Consider the following 16,980-nt stretch of genomic DNA (forward strand, 5'->3'; position numbering starts at 1 on the left):
CCCCTCCAGCCCCCTCCAGCCCCCTCCAGCCCCCTCCAGGCCCTCCAGCCAGGGTTCACAGCCTCTGCAGGGGAAAGTCGTTTCTGAAGACTGCATCTGCGGAAAACGGAGCAGACGGCCTGGCAGGCTCCGCCTTTCATCTAGAAAGCAGGCCAACCTCCATGTGTAGGGAAAGGAGGCCAGGCCAAGAGGCCGAGCTGCGAGGCCAAGGTGGGCCAGCTCCACAGGGGAAATTCTGCCGAGTTCCACACACCCCGCCTCAGGGTTCGCTCAGACTCTCCCCTGCCCTCACCTCTGACACCCTCTTAAGCCTCGCCGCCTCTCTAGGCCTGCGGCTTTTTGTTTTGCTTTCGGTTGCTTTTTCTTCTCCGTTCCCCTCTGTCTCTGTCTCTCTGTCTCCCCCCACCCCTTCTCTGCCTTGCTCTCTGTGTTTTGCTTTCTCCCTCTGTCTCCATCTCCCTCCCTCTTCTCCGGCTCTCTCTCAGGTCCCCTTGTCCTGCTCTGTGTATCTCTGTCCGGGTCCAGCCTGCCCTCCGTCCCAGTGCTCTACCTGACAGATGCCACAATTCCAGGGCAGGGAGGCCGTTGAGGGGTCAGGCAGGCCTCCCACAGACTTCAGCCTGCGGGGAGCTGGCTCCTCCTGCTTCAATCTGGGGGTGATCTGACTTTGGCTTCTTTGACCTCCTCTGCCTTTGATCTTTATCCTTCTTTGAAACCCTGGGTTGTTGGAAACCTAATGACTTCAGATGGTCTCATCCTTCCCGGACAGCCAAGGCGGCCCTGGGCCAGGGGTTCGGGCTGGGTGATCCCCGGAAGTCACAAGGGCAAAGAACCTGCAAGAGCTTGGATTGCAGCCCACACCGTCACCAGGCTAAGTGGGCATCTCCTCCTGAGTCCTGCAATCAGGCACACACGAAGGCCAAGTGGGACAAGGGGACAGGGCAGGACAAGGGGACAGTGTGGGTCCAGGAGACAGGCTTTCCTGAGCTCTAACCCCAGCTCTGCCATTGCTGCCTGAGTGCCTACGGGCTGGTTATAACTCGGAGTTTCTGTTTTCTCGTCCGGAACTGTCATATTCTCCTCTCTTGGGGATAATAGTTTTTGAGAATTTTGTGCACTAATCTATTCTAAATGCCCAGGGGATTGCTTGGTGTGCAGCAAATGCTCAGAAGTGTTCAGCTTCCTCTACCTGCCTCTTCCCACACCTCCGTTTCATTAACCGCCAGGCTCACAGTACAGCGACAGAAGCCCACTCGTTACCCTGTCGAATAGACGAGCCAAAGGTGGCCCAGAGACCCTCACTGACACACAGCTGTCGTCCCCACCCCCTGCCCCCCGCATGATGACCGCAGGACGGCACTCACAGCGTCTCCAGGTTTTATTCGCGGAGCCACCAGGCTGGGGCAGGACAAGCAGAATATACATAACAAATCCCACCCCCTCCCCCCCCAGTAATAATAATGCAATCAACTCCTTCTACCGCCTTAGAGTCAGCAAAGTCTTTTCCCAGACAAAGGTTTGCTTCTCACGAACCCTGTCCCGGAGGGCAGGAGGTCACAGGTGAGAGGCCGGGCCTGCTCAGGTGACCTAGCAGGTCAGGGCCAGAGCTGGGGCTAACCCTGGTCTTCCGATGCCCGGACAGCCGCTGCGTATACAGCAGGGCCTGCCGGGTACGGCTTTTGCAACCTGGGAATCTGCATATCAGTAAGCTCTGGAGAATTCTGGTACGCGGTGGCCCCCAGCCTGAGAAACATCCCTCCCCAGCATCAGCACGGAAGGAAGTGAGTTTTGCTCACCTCTCCCCCGAAAAGGCTGCAGGGGAGGGGGGGCTTGGTTCATGGTCACTCACCGTGCCCCTCACTCGGGGCAATTTAGGGGCGAGGGTTCTTCTCGCAAAGCTGGAGGGAGACAGCTAGGCCTGGAAATGTGGATGCTGTATCTAATGCTGGGGTGCCCCCCCCGAAATTCACTCTGTTGGGGTTCCTCGCTGGATGAAGAAATGAATTGAGGGTCACGGGTTCTCAACCCTGGATGCACGTTGGAGTCACCTGGGAGGCTCTAGAAGAACACGATGCCCACGGCTGGGCCACGGAGACAGGGAAGCGATGCTTCTGGGCTGTGGCCTGGCCATCTGATGTGTTCTAAAGCTCCCCAGAGGACTGTAGTCTGAGAACTGCCGAACCAGGCCAGTTGGGGTCAGTTCCGCGGTGTCCGAGTCTGTGACCCAGTGGTGTAGACGCAAGATACACCCCCTGAATGTGCGTGTGAGTCTGTGTGTGTGTGTGTGTGTGTGTGTGTGCGCGCGTGTCTGGAGAAAGACCAGGAGGGCTTATAAGAAGGGATATACTTGCCCTCCCTTGCCAGTAGGACCCAGAGAGAGTAAATGTCTTGTTTGGCTCACAAGGCCACAAAGGCCTCCACAGACCGCGCTTTTAACCCAAGACCCGAGGGAACTAGAGCCCGTTCGTCTCTCCGGGTTTTCTGGCTGAAGCAAAACTTTCGCTTTGCTTCTTGACCTGCTGAGAGATGCTGGGTCCAACCCGAATCGGCCTGTTTTGCCGGCACAAGAAAGCCCTCCTCCGGTCCGGGTGCTCTCTTAGCGGGAGGGCTCCAGCGCCAGGAGGGGCCACGCACAGCCCCCCGCCCCTCACCTTGCAAGTGACCCTGCGACGGGTGGGGGGTCAAGGATTTGACTAGAGCTTGCCTCATGGTTACCTGGAGAGGGACCCCGAGGAGCTGAAAAGGCTGGGCTGGGACCTGGGGGTCTGCCTCTTACCGGCTGCGTGATTCGGACCACAGCCAAGCCCTTGGTTTCCTCGTCCGCAACTGTGCCCTACACAGGGGCTGGAGGCAAATTCCAGATGCTGGTGACAGTCCTCTGCAAACTAGGGATGGCGTCTCCACGCAGGCCCGAGGTCATTCCTGGCATGATCTCAGGAATGCCCAAACCCCCCTGTCCCCAGATGTCTTCCCCACTTGCTTACCAAATGCCTGCTGCCCCCACCATTAGATCTAGCTTTCTGGGTTACTCAGGAGACTCTCGCTGACTTACAGCCACGGTTACCACCAGGAGGGGACGCCGTGACGCTGATGCACCCGCAGGCCCCCTCCACACCGCTGTGACCTGCAGTCCGCTTAGTGGCGGGTGGTGGCACAAGCCAGGAGGGAGTTGGCTCCCGCTGGGGCAGGGATCTAGAAACCTCCGGAACAAAGGCCAAGGGAGGCGGCAGGTGGTTGCCGTGAGGTTTTCTGGGCGACAGGAGTTTCTGGTTTGAGTGTCCCGGGGGGCCTGGGAGTGACCCATGGGAAAAGGGGTCTTGGGGGCCAGCAGGGACCCAGTGTGTTCCTGGCCCAGCTTGACCTACTACAGCCCTGCCCAACGGACAGGACCCAAGCCCTGGAGCCTGACAGATCAGGGCTTCGGTGAACATTTGTGTGGCACGTTTCTTATCCTCTCTGAACATCACGCTGCCATTTGTAAAATGGGGGTCAAGGGGGCGCCTGGGTGGCTCAGTCATTAAGCGTCCGACGTCGGCTCAGGTCATGATCTCACGGTTCGTGGGTTCGAGCCCCGCGTCGGGCTCTGTGCTGACCGCTCGGAGCCTGGAGCCTGCTTCGGATTCTGTGTCTCCCTCTCTCTCTGCTCCCCCGCTCCCCCCCCCCCAAAACTAAACATTTAAAATAAAATAAAATAAAATAAAATGGATATAAAGAAGCATTTTCTTTTGGGTCATTTAACGATTAAAATAATATACGTAGAAGCAGATCAGCTGTTATTATTTATAGTTGGGTTGAGGCCTTTGCGTGGGCAGACTGTCTACATTTCTCCCCCCACGTTTAGGTGTTCACTCTCCCCCTCGTCTTACTACCCCCCTCCCGACTGGAGTGAAACACAGAGGAAAGGACCCGGGATCAGAGTCTGGGACCTACATTCTAACTCTGCCTTTGCATTTACCGCCCAAAGGCCCTGGGACAAGCCCCCTCACCACTCACAGCCTCACCTATAATGGTAGGCAGTGGGGGTGGGGGTGGGGCGGGTAATAATCACTAATCCGTGGAGCTACCGTGAGAATATCATTAGCAGTATGCCAACGATGGCTCCCGTGTGTCAGCACTTAACCGGTGCCAGCCATTGCCAAGGGCTTCACGGGCATTATTTCCAGGGATCCCCCTCTACAACCTTATAATTCTCCCTACTTCTGGCGCTGAGCACGCTGAGGCTCAGAGAGGTTAAGCAACACGCCCAAAGGTCACTCAGCTTGCAAGCAGCGAGGCTCTCGTTGGAACCCAGGCGGCCACCCCCTTCCTTACTTGACCTAAGGCACCCCTCGTCCAATCCCCAGTTTGCTGCAGAGCCATGGCCCCTTCACCTTTAGCTATGTCAAAACTTTCCAGGTGAGTCCCTGTACCCGGCAGGTCTCCTCCAGCCACAGGGCAGCCCCAGCCCCCTGCTGCAAGCTCTTGGCGGCAAAAGCTTTGTTCTCTGTGTTCTTTGCTGTTGTCATTGTTTATTTATCTTGAGGGAGAGAGAAAGAGCATGGGGAGGGGCAGAGAGAGGGAGAGATTGGATCCCAAGCAGGCTCCGGGCTGTCAGCGCAGAGCCCGACGCGGGGCTGGAACCCACGAACCGTGAGGTCGTGACCTGAGTCGAAATCAAGAGTCAGATGCCTAACCGCCCAGGCGCCCTTGCACCTTGGGTGCCCGGTGGGCGTTAGGGCCTTTGATGCTGGAACGGGGCGGGGTGGCTGGGTTCCTGAGATTTTCTGCTTTTCTAAAAGCATCCAGAGATGACCCTCGACACTTTGTGGTCTAGAGACCTGGCTCTGTATCCTGCCACGACTACGTTCCTGCGGTGGTCACGCCGGGGGCAGGGACGGCCTGGGTGGCACACGCTGTTGGTTGCCCGCCCCACATTCAGGCAGATTTGTGTTCAGATACTGACAGGCCCAGCCCAAAGGATGAAATGTGATTCGTCTAAATCAGTCATGGTAACCCCTTCCTCCTCGGCCAGTGATTGGCCAGACAGTGGCCAAATGACCCGGCTCCGACCCACACGAGGGGAGGGGGCAACTTCCCTCCTCGACTAAAGAGACATGCGACAAAAGAGCCCTTTGAGGGTCCCTCCCTCTCTCCTCCACCTTCCTTCCTGCTGATGATGCTCGTGGGTGATACTACGACGCCTGGAACCATGGCAACTGTTTTGTGTCCGTGAGACAACATCCGCTGAGGATAGCAGAGCAGGAGGGTAGAGAGATTCTGGGCCGTCACTGATGCCGTTGCACCCCTGGAACCAAATATCTCATCAAGCAACACATGTATGTGTTAGTAATGCTATTAGCTGGCATTTTGTTACGTGCAGCTGGGATCATTAAAACTGATAAAACGGGTGGTAATAATAATAACAGGATGGACTTTATGAAGCAGACGTTCCGACCTCTGTTTTACACGTAAGGAAGCTGAGGTTTAGAAAGGATACGGAGGGGCGCCTGGGTGGCTCAGTCGGTTAAGCGTCCGACTTCGGCTCAGGTCACGATCTCGCGAGGTTCGTGGATTTGAGCCTCACGTCGGGGCTCTGTGCCGACAGCGTGGAGCCTGCCTGGATTTTGTCTCTCTCTCCCTCTCCCTATGCTCCTCCCTAACTCGTGCTTTCTCTCTCTCAGAATAAATCCGTAAACTTTAAAAAAAAATTAGAAAGGGTACTGAACCTGCACGCTGTATATACCCGCCCCTAGGAAGCAGAAGGAACAAAATTTACACCCGGGTCCACCCGACTCCCACATCTGTGCACCAAATCATCACACAGCCCTGCCCCCAGGGAGAGCCGGGTTCTACTGGAAGGACATCAGAGGAAAACAAAAAATTATTTCGCCGCTTGTCTTAGCTGTGTCTCTAAATTACCCCACTTCCAAATGTTCAGGGAGCACCCGTGTTGAAATGTGTCCTGTCAGGCGGATGATGTGTTTTGGAACTGAAAAGACAACAGGATCGGGCCTGTGCGGGATGGAACCAGTCCTGCCTTTCACAGTCGTGTGCTGCCGTTAAGGAGCCAGGATGGTCCCCCCGGAAGCAGCTTCTGCTCCCTCTGCTCTCGGTCCTTCAAGGCCAGTTCAAGTGTCCCTTCTTCCAGGAAGCCGGCTCTGATCGTCCCGAGCAAACCTGGGCCCCCAAACTATAGGCTTTCCCACTTGCTATCAGGGACGCTTTTCATAGCTACTTACGTGCATATGTGCCCCTCCATCCAATTGAGTGTGAGAGCCTGGAGGGCCAGACTGTGTCTTAGACCTACGTGCCCTCCACCCTCCCCCCACCCCCCGGTGCCCAGCACTGCTCTGGGGACCAAGTAGGAGCTGAGGAAACGCTTGCTAGTTCGGCACGACATCATTCAGCTGACCACACGCTATGTAAGAGGGGCTCGCCCTTGTTGGGTTCTTCCCCGACCGCCATGCACGCACACACGCAGCGCTCAAGACGAAAGTCCTCGTCCACCAAAGGGAGTTTCTTCCACCAAAACACGGGGTAGTCGTCATGAGACGAGCGGAGACGCAGAGAAGTCAGGTGAACCACAGGAAGAACCCAGAACGTCGGTCACGCCAGGAGGAGGGCGGACTTGAGCTAGCCTGGAGGTACAGGCACGGGTGAGTGGGGACGCCCCCACCTGAACAAAGGCACAGAGGGGGCCCCAAGAGTGAGGGCGTAAGGGACAGTAGGGGCTGGCGGCAGACAGCCACCGGGCACCATAGAAATGGCAGCTTTCTTCCCACGCTCCAGCAGCCTGGCGACCCCGCCTCCACCCGGGCCTAAGGAATATTCTGGAAGCTAGCGATGCCCTTTCCCTCTGGCCTTGCTCTTCCCTGGAACATAACTGGCTCGCGCGCCAAGAGCTCCCAATGGGGCTCAGAATTCGGCCTAGGAAGCCAAGGAATCGACGGCTTCTGGGGGCTGCCCGTAAGCAGCTCCTCTCCGCGGGTATTTTCGTCACATCGAATTTGGCAGCTCGGAGCACTTTTGACTTCACATGATTCGTTAGAGCTTGTGTGTGCGCGCTGTTTTTCTTCTTCCCGCCCGCCTGTCTCCCCCAGGGGGACTGGGTGTTGTTTTGACTTTTATGTGCTACAATAAAAACTTTCATTGTAGCAAAATGTTTGCTCGTCAAAATTAGCTTGGTTAATTCCAAAGAATTGTTTCATCTTGGCTCCACAGGCACCGGGGATCTTTTTTACAAGCCGAATTGGCCACCCGCCAGCTATCTCCGGGACAATTCCTCTGTAGCGCTCGTCCCCCTGGAATTTACCTTTAAAGCGGCCGAGACCTGCCTTCGCGTTCCAGCCGCTCCTCCTCTGAATGCGTGGCTGGGTTCGCAGAGCGGAGCCGGGACTGTGGGCTTGGTGGTGTGGGGTGTAGAATCACAGACATGAAAGAAAGCCCCACGCGGAGGCCGACACTCAGGGGCACAATCCAGGCGGGCGAGGGCACACGCGGGCACACCCGCCCACAGAGGCACACGCCTGCCCGCGCGCCTGCGCACCGACACGCACGAAAGGCAAGAGCGCGCCCAGACACGCGACACCCGGGCCTGCACCCGGAGATGCCGCCCTGCCGGGCACGCATCGGCACCTGCTCCCAGACGTGTGGACACGCCAGGGGCGGTCAGGCACGCTGAGCCAGGGGCACGCAGGAAGGTGGGAGGGCAGAGGCGCACAAGAGACCCCACGCGGCCCCGTCCCGATGGGGCAGCTCTGCCCGCGCACCTGCTGGCGTCAGTGGGCTGGCCGGGCCGCCGAGACCCCCCCCCCCACCCCACCCCCGCATCAGCCAGGGAGGTGGTCAGTGCTACCTCCACACCATGTCCGTTATCCTGGGGGCCAGGTTCAAATGCCCTCCTTGCCCGGGGCAAGACCCGCCCCTCCGCCCTGCTGCTCTTAAGCCCTGAATCCGGCCGTGCAACCCTCGCATGTTGGCCTCTCTCCTCCCCGAGCTGAGATCTGTTAGCCAAGGGGGCGGGGGAAGCCCACAGATGCTGGTAAGGCCAGCGGACCATCATTAGGTGGGAGTTGCTCCAATGATCGGGGAGACCCAGGAGGCAGTGAGAGGGGCCAGCGTGCAGCCTGAGCCAGCGTGGGGGAGGGGAGCGGGGGAGGAAGGTCGCCGGGGAAGGAGGTTGTGCAGGGCACCTTGCAGATGCACTGTTTTGCTTTGGCCCTGGGACGGATCCTCGGAGCCGGCTTCAGACCATCTGGGCTATTCAGTGATGGACACACTGCCCCTCCTCCCCTCCCCCTTTCCAAGCGGCCCCTTCCCCCTTTATCCTCTGTCTACACTGAGTGGGTTCACAGCCAGACTGTTCTGGGGAAGAGCCAACGTCAATGGTCTCTGAACATCTACCGTGTGCCTGGCATTTCAAACCCGTTAACCCAAGGACGCGAGGTCAATATCCTTATCCCCACTTTGCAGATAGTAAAGGCAACGATCATAGCACTCAGTGTGGGCCCAAGAATAGTTGTTCTGTCTCTCCTGCGTCTGATGGATGGACACGAGGACCGGAAAGGCTCAGAAACCTGCCCAAGGCCACCCAGCTGGTACCGAGGGAGCATGGCTTTAAGCTGAAGCTCGGCTCTAGCGTGTGGGCATTTAGGAACCACCGCCCTGGAAACGAGGTGGCACCATCAGGGCATCGGACGGGTGGCAGGGTGGCGCGGCAGACCCTTTGGGCTGTGGGGCGGCCCGGGCTGAGAGCCTGACCTAGGGATCCTCCAACAGTGAGCAGAGGAGGGACAGGTAGAGTGCCGTGTGGTTGGTAAGCCGGCCGATCTGTCTACACAGCTGGGTCACCAAAGGCACCCAGATGGGGCCAGCTCCCGCTGCAGAGAGAATCCCTGATAATGTTGCTCTTTGGTTCTCCGGGCCGGACTGTGTGCCCCCAGCCCCGTCCCCAAACTCTCCTCAGCGAATTCTCTCCTTGGAGAAAAGGCACAGCCAACATCTTAGGGGGGAATTGGCCTTCGAGCCGGGAATTCATCTGGTACGTTTTCATCAGCTGCCCACCCTGTCCCAGGCCCCGGGGACGCAGCACGGACCCAGGCAGAGTTCCTGTCCTCCGGTGCCCTCAGGGGGGCCAGAAAACACTGACCTAACAGCGGCATCCGACAAAGGGAAGGAGGAAGAAACGCAAAGCCCGTGGGGTGACGGGAGGCGGGCGGAGGGCGGCCCTCACGCAGGGAGGGCTGGAAGGGACCCCGGGCGCAGGGACAGGAGGGCCGTGCACGGTGAGCCCAGCAGTTGTCTGGGAAGGACCGGTCCAGGCCCAGCCATGGGGGCGACCGGAAGCGTGGCGCGGGGACAGGCTCGGCGGCTTTAGGAAGTGATTGTGGCAGAGCTGAGTGAGGAACGAGGCTGGGTCCCCTGCATTTCGGCCTTCGTCTGGAAGCACCCCGGGCCACTGGGCAGGAGGCTGACAGCGGCCCGCAGAGAAATAGGTCGCTCTTCAGCGGCTGGTGCTTTTCACCCTAGAGTTTCCATGGCCAGAACTTTCGGTCCCCTGGCTTAGAAACTAAGCTCCCCTTATCCACCCCCATTAGGGAAGGGGCTTGCAGAAGCTGCCAGAAAACTCTTCCTACGGGGTCCGGCCCCAGAGCAAGACCCGGGATGGAGTCCTGTGGCTTCCCCTGCCCAGCTGTGTGGCCTTGAGTGTATCGCTTGCCCTCTCTGGGCCCCAGATTCCTCCCGGGTCGCATGGAGAGATGTCCCGCCACAGAGCCACGAGGGTCAAATAGGCAACAGAAGCGAGAGTGCATCGTAAGCTGTGAGAACTGTGCACGGCTGCGGGCTTTTACTTAAAATTGTTTCTCGCGCGTTGGGGGATGGCATGCGGGGAAAGGAGAAAGTTTCTCTGGAAGGGGCTGGTGCCTCCCTGCCTGCCCCTACCTCCCCATCCTCCCCAAGCTCTGGCCAGGCCTCTCTCGGGCTCCTTCGTCCGGAACCCCAAGCTTGGAGGCCCCGCCCGCTGGCTCCTTTCCTCACCCAAGATTTCTGCTCAGGCGCGTGCATCTCGTTCATTCTCTCTGGATCGGAAGCACAGCCGAAGAGCCAACCCCTGGTGCTTTCTGAGCAGCACCCGGAAGGGACCCCGGGAGCCTCACCTCCTTTGGTCAGTCTCCCCCTCTGCGTTTATTAGTTACTTTTTAAAAAGCCAAATGGGGGCGCCTGGGTGGCTCAGTCGGTTAAGTGTCCGACTTTGGCTCAGGTCATGATCTCATACTCCGTGAGTTCGAGCCCTGCGTCGGGCTCTGTGCTGACAGCTCGGGGCCTGGAGCCCGCTTCCGATTCTGTGTCTCCCTCTCTCTCTGCCCCTCCCCTGCTCATGCTCAGTCTCTCTCTGTCTCAAAAATAAATAATAACATTAAAAAAAAAATTTTTTTTTAAGCCGAATGATTTTTTTTTTTAACTGATGTTGCTTAATTCACCTCATTTTTCAAATCCTAAGTGGGGGGGCGTATCTACAGGTAAATGAATAAATTGCGAGAAAACCGGGCAGGAAGTGGCTGGTGGAATAACTGATCGTCAAGAAATTCTAAGGACCTAAAACGGATGACTCTCTCCAATAAGACAAAAAAGACGGCTAGGAAGTCGGGGTGCGGGGACAGTCACATCTGGGGACCCAGGGTTGGGCCCGCAGAGCAGGCCTTTGCTCCAGAAGGGGGCTGGTGGCCCTGAGGGCCCCCACTTATCCCTGGCCTCCTCCTGACCCCACCTGGGCCCACCCGACCCTGGCTGGCGCCTCTCACTTCATCCTGGGTCCCCCAGCCTTTCCTGGAGGCACTGGCCGCTGAGAGATGAATTGGAGGTCACGTCCATGGGCCTCGCCCACAAAGCGAGCACAAGCCAGCCAAGTCCGAGGACTGCTGAGGCCTCACCTCCCCATCCCCGCCCTGCCCGTGTCCCGCACTGGGCACTGGGGACACAAGATGGTAACATGCCCTTGCCTCTGAGAAGGTCACTGTTGTGTGCTCCCTGAAAAGTGGCCATCTAGGTGCTGGTGGCTGCTAAAAGAATAGGACTCTGTCGTGGGGGAAGGAGCTCTTGCGGCTCCTGGGCACATGGAAGCTCTCGTGCCCAGCCCCTGAAGGACTCAGGGCTCTTTACTCACAGCCAGAAGGTCCTTTTAGGGCCCTTGGACACCAGGACTCAGATAAGCAGCCGTCTCCATGTTTTCTCCTCTTGAGCATTTAATACGTGTGGACAGTCCGCTAAGTGCCTCATATATATGAACTCATTGAAAAAAATTTTTTTGACATTATTTTTATCTTTGAGAGGCAGAGAGAGACAGAGCACAAGGGGGGGAGGGGCAGAGAGAGAAGGAGACACAGAAGCCGAAGCGGGCTCCAGGCTCCGAGCCGTCAGCGCGGAGCCCGACGCGGGGCCCGAACTCACGAACCGAGAGATCGTGACCTGAGCCGAAGTCGGACGCTCAACCGACTGAGCCACCCAGGCGCCCCTATATGAACTCATTTAATCCTCCCCATAACTCTGTGAGGTGAGTGTTATTATTTATTCGATGGGTGAGGAAGGTGAAGAACAGAGAGGTTAAGTAACTCGTCCAAGGTCACATGGCTCACAGCTGAGGGAACCAGACTGGACACACGTCCAGAGACGGCACTCAACCGCCATAATAATGGCTTCCCTAACGGGTGTGATGGACGTCACCACAGGTCACCGCAAAATAAGTGTTGGCCTTAGAAATCTTCCTTACAGGCCCATTGTCTGAGCTTACATTTGCGAAATGAAGCTGCTAAGGTAATAATAAGAAACATTCCTTGATTAACCAGTAGAAACCAGGAACTGTTCCAGGTACTTTCCATATGGTAATGACTGGCTCCTCACAAAAACTCTATGAGATGGATACTCTTAGGACAAAGGAAGAAACTGAGGCACAGAGAGGCTCAGCATGTTACCCAAGGTCTCCCAGGCGATCGCCGGGAAAGCTACCGTCTGAACCCAGGCCGTCGGGCCATTGAGTCCGCGTTCGTAACCACTCGACTCTGCTGCCCAGAGTGTGGCCGTGTCCGAGCCTCCGGGGGCCCCGTGGCTCTGGGGACCACATGGCCTTCCTAATGACAGGGAGAAGAAGTCCACCCCTTCAGCTCAAAGGCCTTGCTGGTGAGGCCCAGATGGGCAAGTCCAGCATTGAGCCGTGGGCATAAAGAGGGAGGCTGCCAACCTGCAGGGAACTGTGTGGCCGTGGCTGTGCACACACTTGTTTGCACGTGTGTGTGGCTGTATTTGCAGATGTGATGCTCAGCTGGCACTAGGAGCCCTAACGTGGGTCAAGGATCTGGGCCTGTACTGTTTCTGGAAGATAAGGGCCGGGTGCGTCTGGCCCATCCCCTGGTGCCTAATCGCAGCGCACCTCGCTGTATGGCCCTGGGCAAGTTACTTAACCTCTCTGGGCTGGAGTCGTAGAAGGATCTGACGAGACAGTGAAAGAACCTCGAATGCAATCCGGCATCCCTTGGGCCCACAGAGCGTCCAGGCACTCAAAGACTGGCACCTAGGGTCCTCCTGGCTCACCAGCCACCAGGGGAGATGGGACTTGTGATCCTAGAAACCAGAACCATCATCAAAAGAGAAGGTCAAAGGCACCGGAAAACCCGAAACCTGGGGAAGGTTGTTTACCGAGAACCCCTCACGAAAGTAATCGTTGTTTTCTGAGAAGCTGTTCCCCAGAGGGCACTTGAAATACCTTCCCAAGAAACCCTCCAAGAGCAATCACCGGGACTTGGCTTTGAGGGCTGTCTCAGACAAGGGGACTCACAAACCTCGCCCCATCGAGATCTGGAGAGGTGAATGTGGGTCCAGGCCAAGGACGGGGCCAACTCCTCCCAGAGAGCTCAGCTTCAACACGCAGGCTTCAAGGCACTGAACCTTCTCTTTGTGAACGGATTCTAACACGTGGGGGTAGAAAAGTACCCTCCTTCGTCACCGAAGGAAAGAAACAGCACAGAAGCCTGGTGCTTAACATATACTAAATCTCAACAGATGTCAGCTATAAGAATAGTAGTAACTATTATTTATGTGTTTTATACGTCTTTTTTTAAAGATTTTTAAAAAGACTATTTATTTATTTTGAGAGTGGGGGGGGGTGGGGCAGAGAGAGTGGGAGAGAGAGAGAATCTCAAGCAGGCTCCGCACTGTCGGGACAGAGCCCAACGTGGGGGCTCGAACTCACAGACTGAGAGATCGTGACCTGAGCTGAAACCGAGAGTCGACTCTTAACTGACTGAGCCACCAGGGGCCCCTATTATAAGTATTACTGATTTATAAATATATAAATACAAGTAATACTTATTTATAATACTATTACCGTGCAATAAAAATGATGCTCCCCAGAAGAATGGAAGAAACAATCGGGTGCCACCCAAGCTGCTCATTTTGGACGTGAGAACAGGGCCTCAGAGAATGAGAAAGAATTAAAATTCCGGGGCCAGCCTGACGTTTCCCTGGGGCATGAGGGGGCCTGCGGAAAGCGTAGGACAGAAGGGTGTTGAAAATCGGTTTTATCTGGGTCCCTAGCAGGGGGCCGACAGACTCAGACAGGACTGGGGTTGGAAGCAGGGTGGCCCACGTACTGGCCGCTTGAGCTTGGGAGGTCCTGTAAGCTCTGGGAGCCTCAGTTGTCCCCTCTGGACAATGGGGTGACCGACGCCACTCCTGTAGAGGTGAGGGGAAGCTTCGACCATGCCCTTAGCACAGACTCCAGGCACAGCGACGGCTGCCGGGTGGCAGGTGCCGCGATTCGCCCGGTGCCTATTGGCCAGACTATTGGCCACAATGTAAGCGGGCGTGGGGGGGGGGGCGGTTATCGCCGAGGGGCAGGATTTCTGCCACTCGGATTCGGTTCTTTTCCCTTTCTTTTTGCTTATCTGCCTTTTCCACAGACACCACAATGCTCCTGAACTCATTGTCCTTTGAAAATGGTGATAAAGCGAGAAGCACCGGGGCCGCCCCGGGAGCCGCACCCCCCCCCAACCCCGACCCAGGAGCCCCGGGCGCGGCGGGGGGCGACGTCCCCTCCCCGGTGGCGAGGACCCCCCCACCCCCGCAGGGCGGGCCCAGCTCCCTCTGCTCACGCCGGGCTCAGACAATGCGAACACACAATCATTCATTATAACTCAATTACAGTGATTAAAGCTGGTGGCATGCAGAGGCAGGAGGGAGTGTTGCCAACAAAATTTACACTCCGTGTCATCAGCGAGAGATAACAGGAGCTGACGCGGCCGCTCGCCTCCCCTGCCATCTGCTCAGCGCGTGGCCGCCCAGGGCCGAGGGCCGCGCGCGAATGGCGGTGGCGCGCCACTGAGCGGCCACGACCCACGATGCCCGGATGCCAGGCGGCACTGGGGGTGGGGCGTGGGGGAGGGGGTCGCCTGGGGCCCTCCCTGCCATCGGAAACCCCACCTCTATCCGGGAGGGGCAGGGGGAGGCAACGGTGCCCGCGGTTCTGGGGTCGTGTGGGTTGTGCCCCCGTGTTCCGGGTGAGAAACTGAGGCACGGATGCGGGAGGGATCCCACACAGTAAGCAAGCCTGGCAGATGGCAGGGGCCAGGCGGAGCGCTGAGACCCTGGGGGGCCCAGAGTGAGTCGAGGATGGGGCAAGGCAGGGGACGCTCAGCCCCAGGGCAGGGCTGCTGGGGGGATGCGAGGGGCAGGAGCCGGTCACTGATCAGCAGATCCAGACAAGGTCAGCTCTGGGTGAGGTGACCGAGAGGGACAAGAAGGAAGAGGGAGACAGAAGCCCATGGCTGCGGTCCGTGCCACCGTGAGGCAGAGGGGTGGCGAGGACAGAGCCTTTCAAGCGACAGCGGTGGCACCAGCCATCCCACAACACCACGCCCCCTTGTCGGCGGGACGAACCAGGACACCTGTGCGCCGGACCGGCCCTCGGGTCACGTGTGTCGGTCCCAGATCCGGAAGAGTCTCCCTTCTGAGCCTCCGTTGACTGGCGGAGGGGGGAGGGGAACGAGGAGGGTGTGGAGGTAGGTCTCTCTTCCCCTGGTTATTCCTCACGCTCTCATCCAACGTGTTTTTCTGGCGGTGCCCACCGCTGAGGCCACAGTCACCCTGGTAGCGTCCCTGCTTGCTGCCTGCCGTTCCCTCCCTGACGCCCTGTCCAGGGCTGCAATTAGAGCTCATCTCCTGAGGCTCCAATCCCACCGGAAGTGTCCTTGCTAAAGTGCCAGTGGCTCCCTGGCTTCCCCAGGACACTTCTTGACCCCTCGGGGGCTCTCCCTCGGGCCTCATCTGTCACATGCACCCCAGGGCCTTTGCACCTGCTAGTCCACAGATGTACCGCCCCTCTTCCTTTGGCCTTCCTCATCCCTCTTGTCCTTCAGAGCCCAGCTGAAACATCCCCTCCTCCACGAAGCCATCCTGACCTCGAGACCAGGCGGACACCCCTCCTCTGGGCTCCCATACCCCCACGCGGGTGCCCTTGGAGCCCTGGCCATGGAATATCGGGGTCCTCTGGGGACAGGCCCATGCCCTACCTTCAACCCTGGCAGCCACTTGGGGGCAAGGGTTGGGCCCTCTTCCTCTCTGAAATCTTGGGGCTGCCTTGGATAGATGCCGCATGTGGATCGTGGATGCATGGCCCGGGCGTGAGCTACTAAAATGAGCTGCTGGGGCACCTGGGTGGCACGGTCGGTTAAGTGTCCGACTTCAGCCAGGTCACGATCTCGCGGTCCGTGGGTTCGAGCCCCGCGTCGGGCTCTGGGCTGATGGCTCAGAGCCTGGAGCCTGTTTCGGATTCTGTGTCTCCCTCTCTCTCTGCCCCTCGCCCGTTCATGCTCTGTCTCTCTCTGTCCCCAAAATAAATAAAAAACGTTGAAAAAAAAAATTTAAAATGAGCTGCTTCGTGAGGCTGGGCTCAGGAGAGCACAGAACCCAGCCACAGGTGGGCCAGAGATCAGTGTCCTCAAAGTGGACAGCAAGGGAAGGAAGATGAGGAGACACGAGCTGTACCCCCAGCCAAGGCCTTTCCTATATCCCTTGGAGGTCCCTCCCCGAGTCCAGGCCTGACAAGCCCCCTACCCACTCCCCGGGTCCGGCTCCCAGCCCGGTCAGATGTGGCAGGGCTGATGGCCCAGGGTCGGCCTTGGAGATGCTGACCACTGAGGCCCGGGACAGGGAGGGTGGGGCTGCTGCCTTCCGTCTCCTGCACATCAGGTACCAGGACACCTCCAGGGTGGGGGTGGGGGGGGGGGCTAGCCAACCCCAGAACACGTGGCGACATAGTACAAGAGGGTGCTCTGCCCTCGAAGCACGGTCCTTAGAATTCCCCTGTGAAGAACCGAAAGGGGAAGTTGAGGCCCGGTGGGGGAGTCTGGCCCGGTGGGGCCGCTTACTCGAGGCCCAACCCTGGGTTTTAGTTTCAGTCCTGACTCAGGGCTGTGGGAGGTCATTCATTCATTCATTCAGCGAACAGAGCTAAGGACACAGGGAGCCCAAGGTTGGCGGCGGTCCTGCCTCCACTGACTTCTATCACAAGTCGCTCGTGCCGGCCAGGTCTCAGTTTCCCCATTTGCATTGGGTGTGTTGCATTAGCTCTGGATTCCCAAAGATGGGGTGGGGAGGATTTTGTAAGTAAGACAAGGAGTCATTAAAAATCATTGACTCACAGCAGGAAAGCTGTTCTGTTTCCTGTTTTCCATCAAATACGCTGATCAGACCCGGAAGCGAGTGTCATGTGGGTGCTGAGGGGCCCTCACACCTCTCAAATACTCCCTTGTGTAACAAAGAGGGAGTAAGGAGGACGGGAGACACAGCCAGCAAGATTTGTTCTCGTTGCACGTGCTTGTATGGAGATTTTTATTTTATTTTAACATTTATTTATTTTTGAAAGAGACAGAGACAGAGCATGAGCAGGGGAGGGGCAGAGAGAGAGGGAGACACAGAATCCGAAGCAGGCTCCAGGCTCTGAGCCATCAC

General features: G+C 57.8%; 1 long non-coding RNA gene across 1 annotated transcript in view; it reads right to left on the bottom strand.

The window, feature by feature from the left end:
• LOC121041925 (uncharacterized) overlaps positions 1–7,449 on the bottom strand; it is a 12,673-nt gene extending 5,224 nt beyond the window's left edge. The window contains exon 1 of the long non-coding RNA XR_005795928.1: positions 7,292–7,449. This is a non-coding gene — a long non-coding RNA (uncharacterized LOC121041925). The remainder of the gene's footprint in view (positions 1–7,291) is intronic.
• Positions 7,450–16,980: the final 9,531 nt, after the last annotated feature.

The sequence above is a fragment of the Herpailurus yagouaroundi genome, unplaced genomic scaffold (genome assembly GCF_014898765.1).
Source record: "Herpailurus yagouaroundi ecotype Mexico unplaced genomic scaffold, PumYag 184, whole genome shotgun sequence".
In the NCBI taxonomy this organism is placed as follows: domain Eukaryota; kingdom Metazoa; phylum Chordata; class Mammalia; order Carnivora; family Felidae; genus Herpailurus; species Herpailurus yagouaroundi.